Raw genomic sequence first — 10,617 nt, 5'->3', positions numbered from 1 at the left:
GTTCCATTCCCGTAATACCTTAAACCAGTTTATGTCACTGTATATACTCACGGGAGACTGTAAAATATGTTGGATATTGCCAAAACATATGACGTTACATACATTTGTAAATTTAAGGTTAGTTACTGTTAATATTGGCCCACTCTACATTTAGGCCTTTTCTGTGTGTACTGTCAATTAATAGATATGGAGAATAACATTGGTAAGCTACTGTAATATGTCAACTTCTTATGCCTATGGGTGTTCAGTCTGTTGTTAATTTTTGTGTGTTCCATTCTGGAACACTGATTGCATCAGGGTGCCAGCCAGATTCTGGAGTGTTGGCTCTTTGTCAGTTGCCTGCTCTACCAGGATCCTGTCGGTAGCAGATGCAGTCATGGGTCCTTTTCAATAAAGGAATTTGCTTTACTAAACTGTTTGGCTCCTGCGTTCTTCTGTGGAGTTGTGTGCCTGCCACGCTTCTTCCTGTGCTTTTACGTCTTTGGTACCAGGATCGGGGTTGTGACGCATAGCTGGAAGGGACCACCAACACCACTGTGCCTGTCAGGACATCGGACCCATCTACTGGTGAACAATACTTTATTGTGGACACAGGTGTGTCTTTTGTAGGAAAGTGGGTTTCTATTGCAGAGCCCCCCACTTTTTGCCTGTCTCTGATGCATCTTTGACTGAGTGTGCACTGGGTTCCTGCCAACCAGGTTTCCAGTGCTTGTGTTCTTTCCCAAAACTGTACTATTGTTTCAGAAATTGGCAAATCTCTGGTCCACATATAAGTCCCTCGTAAAAGGTACCAGGGGAACCAAGGGCCTTGTGACCAAAGAGGGTCTCTAAGGGATGCAGCATGTATTGTGCCACCCTTAGAGACCCCTCACCGAACACAGGCATACTGCCACAGCAGCCTGCGTGTTTTGATGCAGATAAAAGTGAAGAGTAGACCTGGCATACATCCCTGCGTGCCAGGTCTACAAGCACTGCAATAGGCATAGGTAAGTCACCCCTACAGCAGGCCTTACAGCCCTAGTGTCTAAGTCCAATCTTAGACATTATGTGTGCACGGTGAAGCCACACTGAGTACATGGGTTGGGAGCTTGTCACTATGAGTTCCACAGCTCCAATATGGCTTCACCGAATTCCAAGATGTTTGGTACCAAACATCTCAGATTATTGAGCCCACACTGATGCTAGGGTTGGATTCAGCAATAAATTCACTCAGGGGGCACCTCAGAGGTATCCCCTGAAAACCTACCTACCCACTAGTGTGTGCCTGACTGGTCTACATCAGCCTGCGACCTCTAGGCATATTTCTGACCCCTTGAGGTGAGAGCATTTTTGCTCTTGTGGTTCAGAAACATAGCCTTCTCTGGGAAGTAGTGTTGCACACTTACCCCCCAAGCAGGAACAGCATAGAAAGGCAGTGAGCTCCAAGACTGCCTGCCCTTTGTTATGCTGACCAGGGCCTCTCCGGCCTGTGGAGATGCCCGCCCCTCTGACCAGACCTGACTTTTGGCAGCAAGCTCATTTGGAAAATTAGTAAGCAGGAGAGGTGTGTCCCCTCTTATCCAGGACCACCCCTAAGATCTCCTGTGGTGAAATGCCCCCTCCTTTGAAAATCCTCCATATTGTTTTGAAGGATTTTAGCCAATAGGGTGAGGGTTATGACCCCTCCCCAGAGGAAGTGGACATACAAAGGGTGTAGTCACCCTAAAGGTATGTATTGGCTACCACTTTTTGACTCTTGTAACTCCCCTAAAACTTGTATTTAGGGGCGCACCTGAACCTTATTCCTCAGATTTCCGATAACCTATCAAGAAGAGGACAAAGAAGAGCTCTGCAGCAGCCAAGACTGAAGATACCAACTGACCTGGCCCCAACCATGCACCGCCTGTCTACAGCCCTCAAAGACCCTGCTAAAGTAGAGTGACTCGTGCCTCAGTCCAGCGACCTCCGGAACCCTGGGAGGACTGGCTGCCTTCCAAAAAGACTCCTAATCTCCTGTGGAAAGCGGACCTGTCCAGAAGAAAAACAACTTTAAAGATAAAGTGCTCTGCCCGCGGAACCTCACAACCGGCTACCTCTGCACCCGACGCCCCGGTCCGAGTTCCAATGGCCCACCTGTCCAACAAAGGTTCCCCAGCGATTTAGAGAAAGAGTCCACTGTGATTTGATCCCTGCAGGACTTTACGTCGACGCCTGCAGCCTTTGCACGATGATCACCCCAACCGCGACCTGTACTGGTAAGCTGATTTCCAATGCCGAAGGACACCCGTGCACCCACAACCCCTGGGCCTTGGGTAGATCTAAAGACAGCATCCTGACACTCCAGCACAACCCAGCTTACCTGTGCAACTTTAGGTTTCTTTCATCCAGCCTCCTAGCCTGAGCCTGCAGCCTTTTTCTGACTTCGAGATTCCCTATTGGTTTGCATTGGGTATACTGACTCTGTGTTGGCACTCTGCACCCAGCTGCCCCTCTGCCGCTGAGTGTGTAAGTTTGGTGCTGCCTTGTGGCCACTCTGTGCTTACCTTAACCCCCAGAGACTGGGTTATCAAACCGCTTTACTTACCTGTGAGTAATACCACTTCGATTGCCCCCTTTCTCCATTGGATAACATTGGGACCAGATACCAAGTTTGACCTCTGCACCCGGACGCCCCAGTGCCGCTGGTGGTGCAGTGAGGTCACTTCCATGAAACCTTACCTCGTACTGATTCTTCATCCAAAAGCTCAATATCGTAAATTGTTTACTTATCTGCATATTGCTGATTGTGTTTCTTCCCATAGGATAACATTGTGCTGATTGAAAAATGCATTGTCTCCACTTTTTACGTTAAAAAACAGTGATATTGCAAAACGTATTTTACTGCAACAAAGTATCTTTGGTTCAACAAAATAAATATGCTAAAAGTAATATTTTTACAAACCATTGGTCTCGGATTTAGTCGTTGAGTGCGTGTAATCATTTTTTTTCTGTGTGTGTGTTCAACAAATGCTTAACACAGACCTCTGCTCGTCCACACTACCACAAGGGAAGCTTTAGTATTATCTACTTTAGCCCCTGTAAAGCGTCTGGGGATCCACTGGACTCTGCGCACACTATACCTTACTTTGGTATAGTATATTTATAAAGCCAGCTTCGTACATCTTTGACCCGCATTTCCCAGACTATTTGGTTTGATTAATTTTGAATCTGTGGCCTTCACACCTAAGTAACAGAACTCTCAGGCCAGTTGCTTGCTCCTGGGTAACGCTGCTCACCCAGCGTGCGCTGTCTTGGAAGCTTTGGTCTCTGACGGCCTGCTGCCTGTCACTCTTCATCTGGCCTGTTTTCTGTGACGTAATTGGATGTCCGGTGGCAGCTTCTTGGTCTGTGGCTCTACAGTTCACCATTCCAGTCTTTTTGACGGGAATGTGCATCGTCATCACGCAGCATAAGAGGGGCCATTTTGTCAGAAGCAGTGTTTGTGCATATCGGCTGGTCGGCTTGTGGGCAGTCACATACCCTTGCTCTTGTGTTTATGCCTTTTGATTGGGGGGCATTTCTTCATTACAGGTGCTTCCCTGGCAACCACGCTGTACTGAGCAGTTCTCTTCTTTAAGCCTCTATGTCTGCAAGCGCTTTCCCGGTAACCACGCTGTCCTGGACAGTTGACTCTGTGGAGCGTCTATTCCAGGAGGTAACCTTTGTTCTGTGCTCTGCGTAGTATCGCCTGTCATTTGTAATTACTTTGCCATCCAGCTTATTTATTTATCTTACTGGTACTGTCTGCTTGCTGTTACCTTGGCCACAAGTCAGAGGATGTTCAACCGCCTCATTTTCTCCAGAAACCTGGCAAACCAGAGATAAAATGGGGGAAATTGCTGTGCATCTTTGAAAATTATCTAAGAGCAAGTGATGTCAATTGATATGCTCCTTTCAGGAAAATGGCGTTATTATTGAATCATTTAGGAGTTGTAGGGCAACGTGTGTTCGACGATCTACCAGTGATTCAGCCGCCTGCTGAGGGGGGCCATGGAATGCGTATTTAGAAGGAAAGGAGAGGATCAAGAAGCAATATTCGGATGACTCAAGTGTGCTGCTGGAAAGTTTCAACTTTGCGATGTACACACAGTCTGCAGCAGAATCTGTAGAGAAATACATTGCCACTTTGCATGTGTTGGCTACTAAATTTGTGATTTTGGCAACAATGTTGACATATATATACGTGACCAATTTATGTTTTATTGCTTCTCACCAAAAAAAATGAAGGAGTGCCTGTTGACCTGTAGTAATCTGTCTTTGGCTGAAACCACTGATGTCACTAAGTCACGTGGGGCAGCCTACGGTCAGTTGTGTGTCGGAAGAGGACTTAGTTTGTACAGTTAACAATAAGTCCAGTAAATTTAGTAAGGGTCCGCAAGGTCAAGGACCCAGAGTATGTTATCAGTGTGGTTCTCCCAATCATATTGGTAATAATCCCTTGTGTCCTGTGATTGGAAAACTGTGGGTCAAATGTCACAGCGTGGGTCATTTTCAAGTGGTCTGCAAAAGTGTAAGTTCTAATACTGCAGGCAACCCTAGTAAAATGAAAATCTGCAATGTTTACACTTAGGACGTGCTTAATAAGACAGAGTGCAGAGAACTCAAACCCATTAAAGGGGCGTTGTGTGAAGCCATTATTGATGGAAAAAATAACTGTCATGGCAGACTCTGGCGCTAGTCGCAATTTGGTGCATTGCACTTTCTTTAGCTTATGGCCCAAATCCATGGTTTTAGAATGCCCAGACATCAATCCAAAAGCATTTGGCGACCAGGATATTGATCTTCTAGGTTACTTTTGATCATCACTAGAGTGCCTGGGGAGATCAATGGGCACCAAGGTGTATGTTGTGTAGGAAAGTGCCCCTTTTTGCATAGTTACCCCCACTTTTTGCCTGAAATCTTATGCACTTTGACTGAATGTGCCCTGAGTCTCTGCTAATCAGGTTCCCAGTGCCTGTGTTCTTACCCAAAACTGTGCCTTTGGTTCCCCAATTGGCACACCTCTGGCCCACCTATAAGTCCCTTGTAAAAGGTTCCCCTGGTACCAAAGGCCTTGTGACTGAGAGAGTCTCTAAGCAGCATTTACTGTCCCACCCTCAGAGACCCCTCACCAAAAACATACACATTGCATTTGCAGATTGTCTGTTTTGGTGCAGACAAAACTTAAGAGTCTTCATAGCACACATTCCTGTGTGCCATGCCCACAACCACTACCTGTGTCATAGGTAAGTCACCCCTCTAGCAGGGCTCACAGCCCTAAGGCAGGGCGCACTATAACATAGGTGAGGGCATAGCTGCACATGAGCAATATGCCCCTACAACATCAAAGTCCATTTTCAGGCATTGTAAGTGCAGTGAAGCCATTTTGAGTATATCATCTGGGAGTTTGCCATTACGAACTCCACAGCTCCATGGTGGCTATACTGAATGCTAAGAAGTTTGGTATCAAACTTCTCAGCATAATAAATCCACACTGATGCCCATGCTGGATTTGTTACAAAATACAGAAGGCATCTTAGAGATGCCCCCTGAAAAATGTCCGACTCCCTTGTGTCCAGCTGACTGGTCTGCACCAGCCTGCCGCACACAGACATGTTTCTGGCCCCCTGAGGTGGAATCCCTTCTACTCTTGTGGGTCTGGGACAAAGGCTGCTTGGGGTGGAGGTGCTTTACACCTACCCCCAAACAAGAATGGCACTCATGGCGGTGAGCCTCAAAGGCTTCCTGCCCTTTGAAATGCTAGCCAGAGCCTCTCAGCCAGTGGAGATGCCCGCCCCCTGACCAAGTCCTAAGGTGCCCTGAACGGAGGTGACCCCCTTCTTAAACAATCCTCTATCTTGAATTGAAGGATTTTAGCCAATCAGGTATGGGGATGCCCCCTCCCCAAAGGGAGGGAACATTCAAAGGGTGTAGTCACCCTAAAGGCAAGTAGCTCATTGGCTACCATCTACCAGTACCTGTAATGCCCCTAAATTGAGTACTTATCGGCACCCCTGAACCTTGATCCTCAGATTCCCGCAACCTACGAAAAAGAAGGACGAAGAAGACACTGTGCAGCAAAGCTTGAAGACGACGACTAACTTGGCCCCAGCCCTACTGGCCTGTCTCCAGCTTAAAGAACCCCCAAACATGACGATGCATGTTCCGTGGTCATGACTTCCAGAAACCCGAGGAAGACTGCTCACTCTTCAACAAAGACCAGATCTCCCAAGGACAGCGGCCCTGTTCAGAAGACTCAGACTCCAAGGATTCTGGATCCAGCTGGAACCGCAATTCCTTCCCACTCTACATCCGACGCCCACAGCCTAAGTCTGAGTCGCTCACCTGTCCAGCGAAGTCTCCCCAGGGCTCCTGACCTTAACTCCATCGATGCCTGACCACTCTTGGATTACATGAAGACGCCTGCAGCCTCTTCACAAAGGGTCCGCCTGATCGTGACTGGCTCCAGTCAAGAAAATCCGACACCAAAAGGCACCCCTGCATGCTCAGCCCGCTGACTTTGGGGAGCCCAGTCAATGGTGCCCAAGCTTTTTCTGACATCTCAATTTACCTGCCCAGCCATTGGTCACCTTCTTCCAGCCTCCTGGTCCGAGCCTGCAACCTCTTTGTGGGACTGAGATCCCCATTCAATGGCGTTGGGCCCCTAGCGCTGATTTGCACCCAGCACCCGGCCGCCCCTGTGCCACTGGTGTTGTTTTGTTGGTGCTGCCTTGTGGCCCCTTCTGCTGGCCTTAACCTTGGGGCCTGAACGCTGAAACCTTGGGTACTTATCTTCAAACCACACCTCTTGTGGGTGCCCCTAGTCTCCATTGACTAAAATTAGGTCAAGTGACCTCTGCACCCGGCTGCCCCAGTGCCGCTGGTGGTGCAGTACCTACCTTAAACTGAACCTTGCCCAGTGTTGACCAAAACCACTGAAGACTGGATGTGTAAGTTGAGTACTTACCTGTAAGTGCAAATAACTGTTTTCCTCCCACAGGGTTGCATTGCATTTCTGCCTATTGTACTAAATGTCTAACACTTACAATTGCTAAGTTTGCTACTGTTTGATTTACATTTCCAAAGTATTTTAATACTCCAGTAAAGTACTTCTATGCCTTTACAACACATTAACTACTTCTGAAAAGTATTGCTATACTTGAAGCCGTCACTTACACCCAACTGAGTTCCTCTTGGTTCTAAAATAAAATAACAGAGCGATTTTGTTTTATACAAAACAATTGCTCTTGGATTTAGTCTTTGAGTGTGTGTAATAATTTCTTGCCTGATTGTGTAGAACAAATGCTCAACATTGCCCTCTGATAAGCCTAACTACTCGACCACACTACCACAAATAGAGCTTTTAGTATTATCTACTTAAGCCTCTGTAAGTCTCTGGGGACCCTCTGGACTCAGTGCACACTCTACCTTACTCTGGTGCACTGTACACAGAGCCAGTTACCGACATGTTGCCATTCATTGCAGAGATATTTTCGGGTTGAAGGATTTGCCAGGTTAGGAATTCTTTTGTGCCCTGGTCGCACGGTGTCTGTGGTGTTGGGAGAGTTGCCTGAGTGTGTTAAGAGTTTGTCTCTTATGTCAGTAAGGGAGGGATCTGAAGCAATTGTACAACTGAACTCTAAGTTTCCAGACTTCAAGGACGCAGTTGGTTCAGTTCAAGTCTATGAACGTAGCGTTAAATTAAAGAAAGGAGCATTACCTGTTATATGCAAAGCCAGGCCAGTGCCTTTGAATGTAAGGCAGAATTTGAAGGATTTGTTGGCCAAATTGGATACAGAGGGAATCCTAGTACCCGACGATTCTTCAGAATGGGTATCTACAATTGATTTGACCAAGAAGAGATAAGGAGATCTCTGGTTGTGTGTGTTGCTCAGGTCTCTCAATAAGAGTATATTGGTGGATTGTCATCCCCTACCTCATATACAAGAGATGCTAGCTAATGTGGAAAAATCTATCTTTTTTTCCACAGTTGACTTGCTCTCAGCGTACCATCAGATTCCCCTGAGTGAGCGTTCCAAAACATTTACTACATTTGTGACTCCATTTGGGGCTTATAAATATCTACAGTTGCCATTTGGAGTCGCAACTGCGGCAAGTGTTGAAAAAAAATTGATGACCACTCTTTTTGGTGACTTGGTGAATGTTCAGGCTTTCCAGGACGACATATTAGTATTTACAGAGACTGCCAAAGAGCTCATGCAAGTTGTAGAAAGAGTGTTCAGTGTCCTACAGACTAGAGGTATGACTGTGCAAGTTGAGAAATGTAAGCTAATGGTTCAAAATGTTGAATATCTAGGTAATATCATCCCAGGAGTAGGTATTAAGTTGAAACTTTGCAACCTGGAAACCATCAAGAGTGCTCCACCACCCTCAGACAAAGATGCATTACGTTAATTCTTGGGGCTCTATGAATATAATGCCAGATTTTTCCCTGGGAATGCCTTATCTGTGGAACCTCTTAGAGTTTTGCTCAAGAAAGGTTAGAAGTTTGACAGGGACAGCCAGGTAAGCAGGGCTTTGGAGGAGATTAAGCAGTTAGGACTCTGTACGAAGATGCACAAGTTATCGAGTTATTGACAGTTTTGGTCAGGCTGGAAATTTTTACTTTAAGGTATATCTATAACTTTTAAATCTGTTGGCTTGTATAAAAAATAACGATTCGGTAATAACAGCTAAAAATTAGCAATTTCCTATAAATCGGTAAAATAATTACTGATTCCATATTACCGAATCTGTAAAACCGATTCGGTAATACCGATTCAGTAATAAACGAATCGGTAATCCAAAAAATACGTAATTGTCGAATCAGCCAATCCTGTGCATCCACATGACTTCACAACCAGGAAGTGGCCACACCCATGCAGGTGCACAGAATCTGTAGCTGTTGGAGAGATAGGGAGCAGGAGCAAGAGCAGTGGAGCTGCACAGGCACCACCCAGCTAACACAGAGCAACTGCAAAGGAGCAAGAGCAGTGGAGCTGCACAGCCACCACCCAGATACCACAGAGCAACTGCACCGGAGCAAGAGCAGTGGAGCTGCACAGCCACCACCCAGATACCACAGAGCAACTGCACCGGAGCAAGAGCAGAGGAGCTGCACAGGCACCACCCAGATACCACAGAGCAACTGCACCGGAGCAAGAGCAGAGGAGCTGCACAGCCACCACCCAGATACCACAGAGCAACTGCACCGGAGCAAGAGCAGAGGAGCTGCACAGCCACCACCCAGATACCACAGAGCGACTGCACCGGAGCAAGAGCAGTGGAGCTGCACAGCCACCACCCAGATACCACAGAGCAACTGCACCGGAGCAAGAGCAGTGGAGCTGCACAGCCACCACCCAGATACCACAGAGCAACTGCACCGGAGCAAGAGCAGAGGAGCTGCACAGGCACCACCCAGATACCACAGAGCAACTGCACCTAAGCAAGAGCAGAGGAGCTGCACAGCCACCACCCAGATACCACAGAGCAACTGCACCGGAGCAAGAGCAGAGGAGCTGCACAGCCACCACCCAGATACCATAGAGGAACTGCACCGGAGCAAGAGCAGTGGAGCTGCACAGCCACCACCCAGATACCACAGAGCAACTGCACCGGAGCAAGAGCAGAGGAGCTGCACAGCCACCACCCAGATACCACAGAGCAACTGCACCATGGCCTCACAGGAGAAGGGGAAAGATGCTGCCGGAAGGAAAAGGAAGCACAAGTTCAGTGAGGGAGAGTTGGAGGTCCTCATTGAGGAAGTGGTCAAAGACCACGACCCGCTCTTTGGCAAGAGATCACTGAACGTCTCTGAGTCCCAGAAAAGGAGCATTTGGCTGCCAATCCAGGCGAAGATCTATGCTATTGGCGTCACACATCGCACAATTGAGGACTTGAAAAAGCGATGGTACGACCTGAGGGCACGTGCGAAGGAGAGGGTGGCTGACCGGCAGAAACAAGCGGGGGAGACAGGCGGGGAAAGCTCCACAGCGCCTGCACCAACTGCCCTAGACCAACTGGTAGAGTCCACCCTCCTGCCAGAGAGCGTCAGCGGCGTCGGGGACGTGGATAGCTCAGCAACAGCATCCAAGAGACAAGGTAAGATGCATGCACAGCATGCTGTCTCCCTTCCCTAACCCCAATCCCCCTGCAAAAATCCCACTCCAGAACATGTTTTGCGTAAGATCAGCAATGCATCATGGGAAATGTAGTCCCTAACAACTGGTAGCAAATCAGCCAGCCCCCAATAAGCATAGGAATGTCACACACAGCAATAGATGAGATAGCGGAAGATAGACAGCTAGAATATCAGTTGTAAAATTTATTTGCAGACAGATTCTGGCAGAAAAGTGAGTAATAGTACATTCTGTATCCACAGGCGGAACAGCGCCCCAGGCTGCAGAAGGGGAGACTGGCGAGGCCTCCAGGGAGGAACACACAATTGAGGAGGAAGTCATGTCACCTGCAGACAGTACACCAACATCCCCACCACCACCACCACACCACAACGATCAAAGAGGTACACAGAGGCCACACTCCAGGAGATAGATGACACAGAGGAGGACAGGCAGGAAGCCCAACAGACCACACCGGGCGATGACACACAGACATCTG

The sequence above is a fragment of the Triturus cristatus genome, chromosome 4_1 (genome assembly GCF_964204655.1).
Source record: "Triturus cristatus chromosome 4_1, aTriCri1.1, whole genome shotgun sequence".
Lineage (NCBI taxonomy): Eukaryota > Metazoa > Chordata > Amphibia > Caudata > Salamandridae > Triturus > Triturus cristatus.
This window is presented reverse-complemented; position numbering follows the sequence as displayed.